At 38.9% G+C, this 17,419-nt stretch overlaps 1 protein-coding gene across 2 annotated transcripts in view; it reads left to right on the forward strand.

The window, feature by feature from the left end:
* SCFD2 (sec1 family domain containing 2) overlaps positions 1-17,419 on the forward strand; it is a 1,435,497-nt gene that overhangs the window by 1,014,418 nt on the left and 403,660 nt on the right. The gene's annotated exons all lie outside the window — the stretch shown is intronic.

The following is a 17,419-nucleotide window of genomic DNA, read 5'->3' on the forward strand; positions in this document are numbered from 1 at the left end:
TCATCCTTTCCACCATGGACTCTGCCTCTGAGAAAAGACCTTCTAATACAAGGTCCTTTCAATCATCCAAATCTAATTTCTCTGACTGACTGCATGGAGATTGAACGCTTGATTCTATCAAAGCGTGGCTTCTCCGAGTCAGTCATTGATACTTTAATACAGGCACGAAAGCCTGTCACCAGGAAAATCTACCACAAGATATGGCGTAAATATCTTTATTGGTGTGAATCCAAGAATTACTCATGGAGTAAGTTAGGGTTCCTAGGATATTGTCCTTTCTCCAAGAGGGTTTGGACAAAGGATTATCAGCTAGTTCCTTAAAGGGACAGATATCTGCTTTGTCTATTCTTTTGCACAAGCGTCTGGCAGAGGTTCCAGATGTCCAGGCTTTTTGTCAGGCTTTGGTTAGAATTAAGCCTGTGTTTAAACCTGTTGCTCCCCCGTGGAGCTTAAACTTGGTTCTTAAAGTTCTTCAAGGAGTTCCATTTGAACCCCTTCATTCCATTGATATTAAACTTTTATCTTGGAAAGTTCTTTTTTTGATGGCTATTTCCTCGACTCGGAGAGTCTCTGAGTTATCTGCCTTACAATGTGATTCTCCTTATCTGATTTTTCATGCAGATAAAGTAGTTCTGCGTACCAAACCTGGGTTTTTACCTAAGGTGGTTTCTATCAAGAATATCAATCGAGATTGTTGTTCCATCATTGTGTCCTAATCCTTCTTCAAAGAAGGAACATCTTTTACGTAATCTGGACGTAGTCCGTGCCTTGAAGTTTTACTTACAATCTACTAAAGATTTTCGTCAAACATCTACCCTGTTTGTCGTTTACTCTGGACAGAGGAAAGGTCAAAAAGCTTTGGCAACTTCTCTTTCCTTTTTTCTTCGGAGCATAATACGCCTAGCCTATGAGACTGCTGGACAGCAGCCCCCTGAAAGGATTACAGCTCATTCTACTAGAGCTGTGGCTTCCACCTGGGCCTTTAAAAATGAGGCCTCTGTTGAACAGATTTGCAAGGCCGCGACTTGGTCTTCGCTTCACACCTTTTCAAAATTTTACAAATTTGATACTTTTGCTTCTTCGGAGGCTGTTTTTGGGAGAAAGGTTCTTCAGGCAGTGGTTCCTCCCGTTTAAGTTCCTGCCTTATCCCTCCCATCATCCGTGTACTTTAGCTTTGGTATTGGTATCCCACAAGTAATGGATGATCCGTGGACTGGATACACTTAACAAGGGAAAACATAATTTATTTTTACCTGATAAATTTATTTCTCTTGTAGTGTATCCAGTCCACGGCCCACCCTGTCATTTTAAGGCAGGTCTAAATTTTAATTAAAGGGCCACTGTAAGTAAATATTTTCTATGCCTGTTACTAACTAAATACCCCAAATACGCTTTTTATCAATAGCATTTCATTAACATATCTCTACAGTATATCAGAAATCTTGTCTGCAAAGTTAATTGTTTTCCAAACCCACTCCGTGGGTATCCTTTGCTCTGTACCAATCAGTTTACAATACCTAGGTTTCAAAATGGCGCTTTAAACACAAAGTTATTGGTTTAAGTATTTTGAACATGCAGTGCTGAAAATAGTGGGCAGGATAACGTGACATCATCGGCGAATAAAAGATATAACTTTTAGAACGTTATGAAACTTCGTTTTGGAGAAAATATAGGTCAGTAGGTTTTAATTAATGTTTATTAACTTTAATATGTTAGTTGTTTAGCTTAAAAATTATAACAGAAAGTAATCATTTAAACTACAGTCACCACTGCACCCTATGGTTTCTCCTTTCTCTGTTTGTTTCGGTCGAATGACTGGATATGGCAGTTAGGGGAGGAGCTATATAGCAGCTCTGCTGTGGGTGATCCTCTTGCAACTTCCTGTTGGGAAGGAGAATATCCCACAAGTAATGGATGATCCGTGGACTGGATACACTACAAGAGAAATAAATTTATCAGGTAAGCATAAATTATGTTTTTGCTTTGTTCTCTTGGTATTTTTAGTTGAAAGCTAAACCTAGGAAGGCTCATATGATAATTTCTAAGCCCTTGAAGGCTGCCTCTTATCACATGCTTTTTTATTTGCTTTTCACAACAGGGAGAGCTAGTTCTTGTGAGCCATATAGATAACACTGTGATCATGCCCGTGGCTTGTGGCAGACACTGCACTAATTGACTACAATGAAAGTCAATAGATAAAAAATAAAATGTCATGTGATCAGGGGGCTGTCAGAAGATGCTTAGATACAAGTTAATCACAGAGGTAAAAAGTTTATTAATATAACTGTGTTGGTTATGCAGAACTGGGGAATAGGTAATAAAGGGATTATCTATCTTTTTAAACAACAAACATTCTGGTGTTGACTGTCCCTTTAAAACAAATTATGTAATGCAGCAACTTGCTCTTCCCTGTATTCATTCAATAAGGTCTTTCAGTTTAGTGTATTTTTGCAAGATGGCAGCATGTGGCCTTCTACATTTTGTAATATTATGGGAAAGAGCTTGATCTGACTGCATTCCTTCTAGTAAGTACATTTGTTTGGGAGATATGGTTATTTAAAGCTAAAATGCATTGTTCATGGTCTCTAGAAAAGTAGGTTTGTTTTTTAACTTTTCTTGTTCAGTAGTTTTATTTGGTGTATCACATTGTTTTAAATGAGCAATGTAACCCAAAGCGCCTAACCAATCGGAGGCTGGGTCAAACTAAGTCTATTTCTTAGGATAAGTCAAATGTTATTAAAACGATATATATATATATATATATATTTTTTTTTTTTTTATTTATTTTTTTTTATTTATTTTTTTTGAAATTTAAAATTTAATATTTGTTAACATTCATCAAAGTTAGAAAATACAATTAACATAAAAACATAAAACATGGATCCATGTGTGATACAGGGTTTAGATAATAAAAAATTAAAAACAATGATTCAGATATTAAAAATGAAACTTGATAAAAATACAATTAAAACAATTGGAAACAGTGTGAACTATAAACTGACAGGAATAAATGTTGTTGCCAAGTACCCTTCGGCACTGATAGCTCCTTTCCTTTCAACAGAGGTGATAATCTCATAAAGAACAATTGGAAATATTATTCAACAGTTATGTTGCTTTCAATAAATGCTGACTAGACGAGTTAGTGGGTGTATTTATTCAGTGTTAGTGCTGTCAAGTATCGCTTGGTAATGATAGCTTCCTGAGAGGTGTTTATTCACTAATAGTGTTGTCAAATACTTCTTGGTACTAGTAATTCCTTTGATTTTGAGTGCATATAGTGTTCACATATAGATTAACATAGGTGATGTGAATAAAGTGAAGATTCTGTGAATAAAAAACCAATAAAGTGAGCAATAAATGAATAGGCAAACAAAAAAAAAAAATTAAAAATCAAATGTGAAAAAAATATAATGTGAAAAAAATATATCCAGTGACGGATATTTTGAATTCCCAAGTTAGTAATTCAGTCCTAGAGGTACTGTGTCCTGTAACTTTTTAATCTACGGCCACATCGATTATCTTTCAAAAACAAAGGGACAAAATTTGTATGTTATCCCTGAGATTGAGGAAATTCCGTCATATGTGGGTTAATAGTTACTAATTAGGATCTCTTGTCGTTTATGATTACTTAACTCCATCTTACGCACATTACTAAATCAACTTCAGTGTCTGACAGTGATGGAAATTTACTGGTCAGAGTTATATACAGATATGTGACATACACTAATTGGTACAAAGCTAGAAAGTATATATAATAATGGTATTATGTGTATAGTTGGATACAAGAGGATATGTCTCATTATTAAGTAATTTAATACTGGTTTTGATCATATACTAACACATATTTTTATAATGGCATGACAAATCTGAGTGCAGAACAATGTATGCCTGCAAACTACAGAACTAACTCACTTGATGAAGTAAATTTGTCAGCAGTTATCTGCTTTCAATTCTTCATATAAGCATTACATAATCTCTAATTATTTTGGAAAGATGACAGTTTGGAAAAAATAAGTAAATGCTATTTATGGTTATTTTAATCTGAGGCTTTAGCAGTATTTTATTTACAGTTCACTAAGTCCGACATCGCACCAATGATAAGATGTAAGGCATTACTCCAATCAGAAGGAGACTTTCTTATGGACGTGGAGTGTGCATAATAAACTGAAAACCAGTGACGAGGTGTGCTGCATAGCTCCGATCGGATGGATGTTTTCTTATGGGCGTGAATTAAGCCCGTAACCGATTGGAGGATCTGAAGGCGGAACCTGGAATATGCCTCGGATTGGCTGCTAACCGGTGTTATGGGGATATATTAAGCTCCGAACATCGGAGCCTCGGCTTATTCATTTAGACATAGAAAGCCTTTCTCAATGTTTCACATTCAAATAGCCGAAACGCGTTTGTACAGCACGTTCTTTCTAGGCTTATCCTATCACTCCAGTCACCTGATGCCGACGATTCCTGTTATCGGCCAGGAAACAGAAGAGTGTTAGGAGAGCCCCTTTTGCTTTTAAATTTTATTATATAGGTGGTTGTGGGTAGTGTAACTTACCTATCAGGGATGTCTATCCTGATTTTAACTTTTGATAAATAAAGTATGATTGATTTTACCTTAATCTTTATTAGAGTGAGAGTGAGTGCTACAGTAACCCCTTACCTTCCTGTCCTGTTGTTTCAATATAATTTTTGAGGGGCAGCACCGGAATTTTTAATTCCTATCTCACCTATATTCACAGTGTAGTGCCAGTTTGTGTTTTTTTCGTTAGTTTCATATTTGGGAAATAAAACATATTAAGAAATATTTTTTTCTTACCTGGAGTATAGTCTTTTTTCAAATTGACTACTTTTTACTTTTTCAAATTGAGGGCAGCGTTAGGCCCGCGGGTGTGCCAAATGCTTTATTGCGTCATTCTTGCCGCGAGAATTTTTTTGGCGTGAAAAGTATGTCCCTTGACGCAAGTTTGTCACTTCGGGTGTCGTCGTTGACGCGGATGTCTTACACATGGTTGCGTCGTTAGTTACGCAAGTGTGTCATTGCCGGATATTGTTGGCGCCAAAAATGTTTCTCTTATGTTGTGCATCATACTTGCCGCCAAATTTTTCATTCGTTTTATACCCCATTGCTGTTTGCATCTTGCCTTTCTCTATGTCAGAGAGCTATGCTGTTTGCATTTTTTCCCATTCCTGAAACTGTCATATAAGGAAATCGATAATTTTGCTTTATATGTTGTTTTTTCTTTTACATACTGCAAGATGTCTCAATCTGATCCTGCCTCAGAAGTATCTGTTGGAAGGTTGCTGCCTGACAAAGGTTCTACCAAAGCTAAGTGCATTTGTTGTAAGATTGTGGAAATTATATCTCTGAATGTCATTTGTAATAGTTGTTGTCATGATAAACTTTTACATGCAGAGAATGTATCCATCAGTAATAGTACATTGCCAGTTGCAGTTCCTTCAACTTTTAATGTACATGATATACCTATGAATTTTAAAGAATTTGTTACTGATTCTATTCAGAAGGCTTTGTCTGCATTTCCGCCTTCTAATAAACGTAAAAGGTCTTTTAAAACTTCTCATAAAGTTGATGAAATTTCAAATGACCGGCAACATAATGATTTATCCTCCTCTGATTAGGATCTATCTGATTCAGAAGATCCTTCCTCAGATATTGACACTGACAAATCTACTTATTTGTTTAAAATAGAGTATATTCGTTCTTTGTTAAAAGAAGTGTTAATTTGGATATTGAGGAAGCTAGTCCTCTTGACATTAAGACTAGTAAGCATTTAAATGCTGTTTTTAAACCTCCTGTGGTTACTCCAGAGGTTTTTTCTATTCATGATGCTATTTCTGATATGATTTCTAAGGAATGGAATAAGCCAGGTACTCCTTTTATTCCTTCTTCAAGGTTTAAAAAATTGTATCCTTTACCAGCAATTTCTATAGAGTTTTGGGAAAAGATCCCCAAAGTTGATGGGGCTATTTCTACTCTTGCTGAACATACCACTATTCCTATGGAAGACAGTACTTCTTTTAAAGATCCTTTAGATAGGAAACTTGAATCCTATCTAAGGAAAGCCTATTTATATTCAGGTCATCTTCTCAGGCCTGCAATTTCTTTGGCTGATGTTGCGGCTGCATCAACTCTTTGGTTGGAGTATTTAGTGCAACATGTATTGGATTCTGACATATCTAGCATTGTTCGTTTACTGCAACATGCTAATCATTTTATTTGTGATGCCATTTTTGATATTATCAAAATTGATGTTAGATCCATGTCTTTAGCTATTTTAGCTAGAAGAGCTTTGTGGCTTAAATCTTGGAATGCTGATATGACATCTAAGTCCAGATTATTATCTCTCTCTTTCCAAGGTAATAATTTATTTGGTTCTCAGTTGGATTCTATTATTTCAACTGTTACTGGAGGAAAGGGTTTTTTCTGCCTCAGGATAACCGTTTTCGTTCCTTTCGTCAAAATAAGGTACAAAAATCAAATCCTTCCCCCAAGGAATCTTTTTCCTATTGGAAGCCTTCCTCAAATTGGAATAAATCCAAGCCTTTTAAAAAACCAAAGTCAGCCCCTAAATCTGCATGAAGGTGCAGCCCTCATTCCAGCTCAGCTGGTAGGGGGCAGATTAAGGTTTTTCAAGGATTTTTGGATAAATTCTGTCCAAAATCAATGGATTCAGAGCATTGTCTCTCAAGGGTATCGAATAGGATTCAGAGTAAGACCTTATTTGATATCGTCCTTATTTGGACGATATCTTGGTACTAGCTCAGTCTTTACGTTCTGCAGAATCTCACACAAATCAACTAGTGTTGTTTCTTCAAAAACATGGTTGGAGGATCAATTTACCAAAAGGTTTCTTGATTCCTCAGGCAAGGGTCACCTTTTCAGTGTCCATGACTCTGTCTCTAACAGACAAGAGACGTTTCAAATTGGTTGCAGCCTGTCGGCACCTTCAGTCTCAGTCATTCCCTTCAGTGGCTATGTGCATGGAAGTTTTAGGCCTCATGACTGCAGCATCGGACCCGATTCCTTTTGCTCGTTTTCACATGAGACCTCTCCAGCTTTGTATGCTGAATCAATGGTGCAGGGATTATACAAAGATATCACAGTTAATATCCTTAAATCCCAATGTTCGACACTCTCTGACGTGGTGGTTAAATCACCAGTGTTTAGTTCAAGGGGCTTCCTTTATTCGGCCAACCTGGACTGGATCACTACAGACGCAAGTCTTTCAGGTTGGGGAGCTGTTTGGGGATCTCTGACAGCACAAGGGGTTTGGAAATCTCAAGAGGCGAGATTACCAATCAATATTTTAGAACTCCGCGCTCTTCAGTTTTGGCCTCTGTTGAAGAGAGAATCGTTCATTTGCTTTCAGACAGACAATATCACAACTGTGGCATATGTCAATCATCAGGGTGGGACTCACAGTCCCCAAGCTATGAAAGAAGTATCTTGGATACTTGTTTGGGTGGAATCCAGCTCCTGTCTAATCTCTGTGGTGCATATCCCAGGTGTAGACAATTGGGAGGCGGATTATCTCAGCCGTCAGACTTTACATCCAGGGGAGTGGTCTCTCCATCCAGATGTATTTTCTCAGATTGTTCAGATGTGGGGTCTTCCAGAGATAGATCTCATGGCCTCTCATCTAAACAAGAAACTTCCCAGATACCTGTCCAGGTCCAGGGATGTTCAGGCGGAAGCAGTGGATGCGCTGACACTTCCTTGGTGTTATCATCCTGCTTACATTTTTCTGCCTCTAGTTCTTCTTCCAAGAGTGATATCCAAAATCATCATGGAACAATCATTTGTGTTGCTGGTGGCTCCAGCATGACCACACAGGTTTTGGTATGCGGATCTTGTTCGGATGTCCAGTTGCCAACCTTGGTCACTTCCGTTATGGCCGGACCTTCTGTCTCAAGGTTCGTTTTTCCATCAAGATCTCAATTCATTAAATTTGAAGGTATGGAAATTGAACGCTTAGTACTAAGTCATAGAGGTTTCTCTGACTCAGTGATTAATACTATTTTACAAGCTCGTAAATCTGTCTCTAGAAAGATTTATTATCAAGTTTGGAAGACCTACATTTCCTGGTGTTCTTCTCATAAATTCTCTTGGCATTCTTTTAGAATTCCTAGAATTCTACAGTTCCTTCAGGATGGTTTGGATGAGGGTTTGTCTGCAAGTTCCTTGAAGGGACAAATCTCTGCCCTTTCTGTTTTATTTCACAGAAAGATTGCTAAACTTCACTGTTTTGTTCAGGCTTTAGTTCGTATTAAGCCCGTCATTAAATCAATTTCTCCTCCTTGGAGTCTTAATTTGGTTTTGAAGGCGTTACAGGCGCCTCCATTTGAGCCTATGCATTCTTTGGTCATTAAACTACTTTCTTGGAAAGTGTTGTTCCTTTTGGCCATCTCTTCTGCTAGAAGAGTTTCTGAGCTATCTGCTCTTTCTTGTGAATCTCCTTTTCTGATTTTTCATCAGGATAAGGCGGTTTTGCGGACTTCATTTAAATTTTTGCCTAAAGTTGTGAATTCTAACAACATTAGTAGAGAAATTGTTGTCCCTTCCTTGTGTCCTAATCCTAAGAATTCTTTGGAAAGATCCTTACATTCTTTGGATGTGGTAAGAGCTTTGAAATATTATGTTGAAGCTACTTAAAAATTCAGGTAGGCTTCTAGTCTATTTGTTATATGTTCTGGCCCTAGGAAAGGTCAGAAGGCCTCTGCTATTTCCTTGGCTTCTTCGTTAAAGCTTTTGATTCATCAAGATTATTTGGAGTCGTGTCAGGCTCCGCCTCAGAGAATTACAGCTCATTCTACTAGATCAGTCTCCACTTTGTGGGCTTTTAAGAATGAAGCTTCAGTTGATCAGATTTGCAAAACAGCAACTTGGTCTTCTTTGCATACATTTAATACATTTTACCATTTTGATGTATTTGCTTCTTCAGAAGCAGTTTTTGGTAGAAAAGTTCTTCAGGCAGCTGTTTCAGTTTGATTCTTCTGCTGATGTTTTAAGTTTTTCTTTTCATTATGAGAATAACTTATATTTCTCCAACATTGGTGTGTCCGGTCCACGGCGTCATCCATAACTTGTGGGAATATTCTCTTCCCCAACAGGAAATGGCAAAGAGCACAGCAAAAGCTGTCCATATAGTCCCTCCCAGGCTCCGCCCCCCCCCAGTCATTCTCTTTGCCGCTCTGAACAAGTAGCATCTCCACGGAGATGGTGAAGAGTATGTGGTGTTTAGTTGTAGTTTTTTATTCTTCTATCAAGAGTTTGTTATTTTAAAATAGTGCTGGTATGTACTATTTACTCTAAAACAGAAAGAGATGAAGAGTTCTGTTTATAAGAGGAGTATGATTTTAGCAGCAACAGTAACTAAAATCGATTGCTGTTCCCACACAGGACTGTTGAGATGAGAGAACTTCAGTTGGGGGGAACAGTTTGCAGACTTTTCTGCTCAAGGTTTGACTAGCCATTTTTCTAACAAGACTGTGTAATGCTGGAAGGCTGTCATTTTTCCCTCATGGGGATCGGTAAGCCATTTTCTTAGTCTCAAACAGAATAAAGGGCTTATTATGGACTGTAAACTGGTAGACACTGTTATGGGCTAAATAGATTGCTTTATTTAGGTATTATTTGCAGTTAGAAGTTGAATTTCACACTTTTATAACTTTGGGGAACGTTTTTAACGTCAGGCACTGGTTAAGACACCTTCCCAGTCAGGAAGGGCCTTTCTCTGTAGTAGGCAAAGCCTCATTTTCGCGCCATTACTGCGCAGTTACTTTTGAGAACAGTACATGCAGCTGCATGTGTGAGGGTCTGGAATTCACTGAAAAAGTTCCTAGAAGGCTTCATTTGGTATCGTATACCCCCCTGGGATTGGTGAAGTCGCAGCAAAGGCTGTGGCTGGGACTGTAAAGGGGTTAAAAGTGTAAACGGCTCTGGTTTTCACATTTTAGGGTGCAATACTTTGAATGCATTAAGACACTGTGGTGAAAATTTAGTAAAGATTGGATAATTCCTTCATAGTTTTTCACATATTCAGTAATAAAGTGTGCCCTATTTAACATTTAAAGAGACAGTAACGTTTTTGTTTTAAAACGGTTTTTGTGCTTTTTTAACCTGTTTATGCCTGTTTAACATGTCTGTGCCTTCAGATAGTTCATGTTCTGTATGTATGGAAGCCAATGTGGTTCCCCCTTCCAACATGTGTGATAATTGTGCCATAGCGTCCAAACAAAGTAAGGACAGTACTGTCACAGATAGTAAAGTTGCCCAGGATGATTCCTCAGATGAAGGAAGTAGACATAGTTCTACATCATCTCCTTCTGTGTCTATACCAGTTACGTCCGCGCAGGCGACCCCTAGTACTTCTAGCGCGCCAATGCTTGTTACTATGCAACAATTGACGGCAGTAATGGATAACTCCATAGCTTATATTTTATCCAAAATGCCAGCATTTCAGAGAAAGCGCGATTGCTCTGTTTTAAACACTGTAGAGCAGGAGGACGCTGATGATAATTTTTCTGTCATACCCTCACACCAATCTGAAGTGGCAGTGAGGGAGGGTTTGTCAGATGGGGAAAATTCTGATACAGGAAGAATTTCTCAGCAGGCAGAACCTGATGTTGTGACATTTAAATTTAAATTAGAGCATCTCTGCGCATTACTTAAGGAGGTGCTATCTACTCTGGATGATTGTGACATTCTGGTCATCCCAGAAAAATTGTGCAAGATGGACAAGTTCCTTGAGGTCCCGGTGCACCCTCATGCTTTTCCGATACCCAAGCGGGTGGCGGACATAGTGAATACGGAGTGGGAGAAGCCAGGCATACCTTTTGTCCCTCCTCCTATATTTAAAAAAGTATTTCCTATGGTCGACCCCAGAAAGGACTTATGGCAAACAGTCCCTAAGGTCAAGGGGGCAGTTTCTACACTAGCCAAACGCACGACCATTCCTATTGAGGACAATTGTGCTTTCAAAGATCCTATGGATAAAAAATTGGAGGGTTTGCTTAAAAAGATTTTTGTACAGCAAGGTTACCTCCTTCAACCTATTTCGTGCATTATTCCTGTCACTACAGTGGCGTGGTTCTGGTTCGAGGAACTGGAAAAGCCGCTCTGTAGGGAGACTCCGTATGAGGAAGTCATGGACAGAATTCACGCACTTAAGTTAGCTAATTCTTTTATTTTAGACGCCGCTTTGCAGTTAGCGAAGTTAGCGGCGAAAAATTCAGGTTTTGCTAATGTGGCGCGCAGAGCGCTCTGGCTAAAGTCTTGGTCGGCGGATTTATCTTCCAAGACAAAATTGCTTAATATTCCTTTCAAAGGTAAGACCCTTTTTGGGCCAGAATTGAAAGAGATCATTTCAGACATCACCGGGGGAAAGGGCCATGCCCTCCCACAAGATAAGCCTTTCAGGGCTAAGAATAAGTCCAATTTTCGTTCCTTTCGCAATTTCAGGAACGGACCGGCTTACAACTCTGCAGCCTCTAGACAAGAGGGTAACGCTTCCCAGACTAAACCAGCTTGGAAACCAATGCAAGGCTGGAACAAGGGTAAACAGGCCAAGAAGCCTGTAGCTGCTACCAAAACAGCATGAAGGGGTAGCCCCCGATCCGGGACCGGATCTAGTAGGGGGCAGACTTTCTCTCTTCGCCCAGGCTTGGGCAAGAGATGTTCAGGATCCCTGGGCACTAGAAATAGTCTCTCAGGGTTATCTTCTGGAATTCAAGGAACTACCCCCAAGGGGAAGGTTCCACATGTCTTACTTATCTTCAAACCAAATAAAGAGACAGGCATTCTTACATTGTGTAGAAGACCTGTTAAAGATGGGAGTGATACACCCAGTCCCAACTGTGGAACAGGGTCAGGGGTTTTACTCAAATCTGTTTGTAGTTCCCAAAAAAGAGGGAACTTTCAGACCAATTCTGGATTTAAAAATTCTAAACAAATTTCTCAGAGTTCCATCGTTCAAAATGGAAACCATTCGAACAATTTTACCTACAATCCAGGAGGGTCAATTTATGACTACCGTGGATTTAAAGGATGCGTATCTACATATTCCTATCCACAAAGATCATTATCAGTTCCTAAGGTTCGCCTTTCTGGACAAGCATTACCAGTTCGTGGCTCTCCCATTCGGGCTAGCCACTGCTCCAAGGATTTTCACAAAGGTGCTCGGGTCCCTTCTAGCGGTCCTAAGACCAAGGGGTATTGCAGTGGCACCTTATCTGGACGACATTCTAATCCAAGCGTCGTCTCTTTCCAAAGCAAAGGCTCATACAGACATTGTTCTAGCCTTTCTCAGATCTCACGGGTGGAAGGTGAACGTAGAAAAGAGTTCCCTGTCTCCGTCGACAAGAGTTCCCTTCTTGGGAACAATAATAGATTCTTTAGAAATGAAGATTTTCCTGACAGAGGTCAGAAAGTCAAAGCTTCTAAACGCTTGTCAAGTTCTTCACTCTATTCTGCAGCCTTCCATAGCTCAGTGCATGGAAGTAGTAGGGTTGATGGTTGCAGCAATGGACATAGTTCCTTTTGCTCGAATTCATCTAAGACCATTACAACTGTGCATGCTCAAGCAGTGGAATGGGGACTATACAGACTTGTCTCCAACGATTCAAGTAGACCAGATGACCAGAGACTAACTCCGTTGGTGGTTGACCCAGGATCACCTGTCCCAGGGAATGAGTTTCCGCAGACCAGAGTGGGTCATCGTCACGACCGACGCCAGTCTATTAGGCTGGAGCGTGGTCTGGGATTCTCTGAAAGCTCAGGGTCTATGGTCTCGGGAAGAGTCTCTTCTCCCGATAAACATTCTGGAACTGAGAGCGATATTCAATGCTCTTCGGGCTTGGCCTCAACTAGCGAAGGCCGGATTCATAAGATTCCAGTCAGACAACATGACGACTGTTGCTTACATCAACCATCAGGGGGGAACAAGGAGTTCCTTGGCGATGAGAGAGTGTCCAAAATCATCAAATGGGCGGAGGATCACTCCTGCCACCTATCTGCAATTCACATCCCAGGAGTAGACAACTGGGAGGCGGATTATTTGAGTCGTCAGACTTTCCATCCGGGGGAGTGGGAACTTCACCCGGAGGTGTTTGCCCAGTTGACTCATTTATGGGGCATTCCAGACATGGATCTGATGGCGTCTCGTCAGAACTTCAAGGTTCCTTGCTACGGGTCCAGATCCAGGGATCCCAAGGCGACTCTGGTGGATGCATTAGTGGCGCCTTGGTCGTTCAACCTAGCTTATGCGTTTCCACCGTTCCCTCTCCTTCCCAGGCTTGTAGCCAGGATCAAACAGGAGAAGGCCTCGGTGATTCTGATAGCTCCTGCGTGGCCACGCAGGACTTGGTATGCGGACCTGGTGAATATGTCATCGGCTCCACCATGGAAGCTACCTTTGAGACAGGATCTTCTAGTACAAGGTCCATTCGAACATCCAAATCTAGTTTCTCTCCAGCTGACTGCTTGGAAATTGAACGCTTGATCTTATCCAAGCGCGGATTTTCGGATTCAGTGATAGATACTCTGGTACAAGCCAGAAAACCTGTGACTAGAAAGATTTACCATAAAATATGGAAAAGATATATCTGTTGGTGTGAATCCAAGGGATTCTCATGGAGTAAGATTAAAATTCCCTGGATCCTCTCCTTTCTACAAGACGGTTTGGATAAGGGATTGTCAGCGAGTTCTTTAAAAGGACAGATTTCTGCTCTATCTGTCTTGTTACACAAACGACTGGCAGCTGTGCCAGATGTACAAGCTTTTGTACAGGCTTTGGTCAGGATTAAGCCTGTTTACAGACCTTTGACTCCTCCCTGGAGTCTAAATTTAGTTCTTTCAGTTCTTCAAGGGGTTCCGTTTGAACCCTTACATTCCATAGATATCAAGTTACTATCTTGGAAAGTTCTGTTTTTGGTTGCTATTTCTTCTGCTAGAAAAGTTTCTGAATTATCTGCTTTGCAGTGTGATCCACCCTATCTGGTGTTCCATTCAGATAAGGTTGTTTTGCGTACCAAGCCTGGTTTTCTTCCAAAAGTTGTTTCCAACAAGAATATTAACCAGGAAATAGTTGTTCCTTCTTTGTGTCCGAATCCAGTTTCAAAGAAGGAACGTTTGTTACACAATTTAGATGTAGTCCGTGCTTTAAAGTTCTATTTAGAAGCAACAAAGGATTTCAGACAAACTTCTTCTTTGTTTGTCGTTTATTCTGGTAAGAGGAGAGGACAAAAAGCTACTGCTACCTCTCTTTCTTTCTGGCTGAAAAGCATCATCCGATTGGCTTATGAGACTGCCGGACGGCAGCCTCCTGAACGAATCACAGCTCACTCTACTAGGGCTGTGGCTTCCACATGGGCCTTTAAGAACGAGGCTTCTGTTGATCAGATATGTAAGGCAGCGACCTGGTCTTCTCTGCACACTTTTGCCAAATTCTACAAATTTGATACTTTTGCTTCTTCGGAGGCTATTTTTGGGAGAAAGGTTTTGCAAGCCGTGGTGCCTTCTGTTTAGGTAACCTGATTTGCTCCCTCCCTTCATCCGTGTCCTAAAGCTTTGGTATTGGTTCCCACAAGTTATGGATGACGCCGTGGACCGGACACACCAATGTTGGAGAAACAGAATTTATGCTTACCTGATAAATTACTTTCTCCAACGGTGTGTCCGGTCCACGGCCCGCCCTGGTTTTTTAATCAGGTTTGAAAATTTTCTTTCTCTATACACTACAGTCACCATGGCACCCTATAGTTTCTCCTTTTTTTCTCCTAACCGTCGGTCGAATGACTGGGGGGGCGGAGCCTGGGAGGGACTATATGGACAGCTTTTGCTGTGCTCTTTGCCATTTCCTGTTGGGGAAGAGAATATTCCCACAAGTTATGGATGACGCCGTGGACCGGACACACTGTTGGAGAAAGCAATTTATCAGGTAAGCATAAATTCTGTTTTTGGGTTGTGGATTATTTTTTCAGCGAGAAAAGGCTGTTGTTTATTTTTATCCCTCCCTCTCTAGTGACTCTTGATTGGAGTTCCACATCTTGGGTATTGATATCCCATACGTCACTAGCTCATGGACTCTTGCTAATTACATGAAAGAAAATTTATGTAAGAATTTACCTGATAAATTAATTTCTTTCATATTGGCAAGAGTCCATGAGACCCACCCTTTTATGGTGGTTATGATTTTTTTGTATAAAGCACAATTTCCAAATTCCTTTGTTGATGCTTTTTTACTCCTTTCTTTATCACCCCACTTCTTGGTTATTCGGTAATCTGAATTGTGGGTGTGGTGAGGGGTGTATTTATAGGCATTTTGAGGTTTGGGAAACTTTGCTCCTCCTGGTAGGATTGTATATCCCATACGTCACTAGCTCATGGACTCTTGCCAATATGAAAGAAATGAATTTATCAGGTAAATTCTTACATAAATTATGTTTTTTAATTTTTTACTATCTAAACCCTGTATCACACATGGATCCATGTTTTATGTTTTTATGTTAATTGTATGTTTTAACTTTGATGAATGTTAACGAATATTACATTTAAAATTTTATATGTGTAATAACATTTGACTTATCCTAAGAAGTAGACTTAGTTGTTTGACCCAGCCTCCGATTGGTTAGGCGCTTTGGGTTACATTGCTCATTTGATTCACTAGGCTGACAGCTAGGTGCCATCTACTCAAAGCATAAGGGTCTTAAACAGCAGGCGCTAGTTATACACTATTGTATCACATTGTTTTGCCAAACTCATGCACAGTAGATGTTTTATATATATTTATGTTGATAGATTATTTGTAAATAACATGATGTAACATTTTTAACCCCTTAAGGACCAGCGACGTGCCCTGTATGTCACTGGCCTTTTTTTGGGACTTAATTGTTTTATAGCGCGGTCTTGTCACCAGCGTTGAGACTGCTCTAATCTACAAAGCCTGCTGGAGGGAGTGCATTAATAGCGTGTTCTTTCTAGACTTGTGCTATTATGTCCTGAAAAAAACCCTTAACGACCAGTGACATACAGGGTACATTGTGGTCATTAAGGGGTTAACAAATACATATTTTACAGGACTGGCTTAAGAAGATTAGCACATTCATACAGACTGACTTAAAACATAAAGTTAGTGTCATTTTACTATTTATTTACTTATTTAGGGAGTGTCTATGCTACTTTTGGACAAGGGAATAGCCCTTGTTTAATATAATACTGTTTGAAAAGCCCTCTTTTTCTTTTTTTTTTTAAATATTTTTATTTTTGGTCGTCTCCACAGGCTTACAAATATACAAACAAACACATCAAATAATGAAAAGCCCTCTTTTAGATGCAAGGAAGAAACAAATTATTTTAATATCCCTTCGAGTATTTTTATCTATCTTATAAAAGTATTTTTTTAAAACAAACGTGCCTTTTCTGTAATTCTCTTTTTTCAGAATTAAAATGTCATTATGTTACTACATTGAGACAGCAGAGGGCACTGTTTTACATAAAAAAATCATACATTTGAAGATGAAAAGAAATGAGCCATTTTAACAATTGAAAATGTTGATTATAGACATATAATATAATATGAAAAAATGTTAAGCATGTTTTTGTATTATTATTATTTATTATTATTAATTATTATTAATATTATTGCAAGTTTTTATTGATAAATAAAAATAAAAATTATATATGCGCTCAATTCATACATGTTATACATACAACCTGTTATACATAAAGTGCAAAAACAAAACAAAAGAATATCAAAACTAAACAAAGAAAAAAAAGTAAATATATTTAATATTTTGTAACTTTAAAAATGATTTTATTCTTCCAGTCGATTTTATATTGGAAGCTGTTATAACTAGAAATGTTGTACATGCTGTCAGCAGAGGGCAGCAAAGTGCCATGCACCACAATTTTCTGTATATATTATTTAATACAGGTAGAGAACTCTTTATTCAAACTGCTTGGGACTGGAAAGGTTTAGATTGCAGAATAGTTTGGATTTTGGAATATTTGTAGAGGGGATTAAGTGTAAACAACATCATTTTATGTCATGATATAGTTTATACATGCAACCTTAAAGGTAGTTTTAAATCCTTTTTAATACTTTTGTTTGCACAATACCCTCAGAAAGTAATGTTTGCTGTTTGTAATAAATAAATATTTTTATTTGCATTTTAAAACACAAAAACCAAACAAAAGACACAGGCAGAGAAGATTGCGTCTGAAAGGCAGAAAAACGGTAGATTTTGATCATTTTATTTTTACAAAATTATTAATTAAAAAGTCACTTTGATACTCTGAAAAACTTTTTTTTAAAAAACTGAAGTTCTAATATTCAACTAATATAGGACTTCTGTATGTATATATTTTCTGCACAAATCATTGGCTCGGATAATTGATTAATGA

Source organism: Bombina bombina, chromosome 2 (assembly GCF_027579735.1).
Source record: "Bombina bombina isolate aBomBom1 chromosome 2, aBomBom1.pri, whole genome shotgun sequence".
Classification (NCBI taxonomy): Eukaryota; Metazoa; Chordata; class Amphibia; order Anura; family Bombinatoridae; genus Bombina; species Bombina bombina.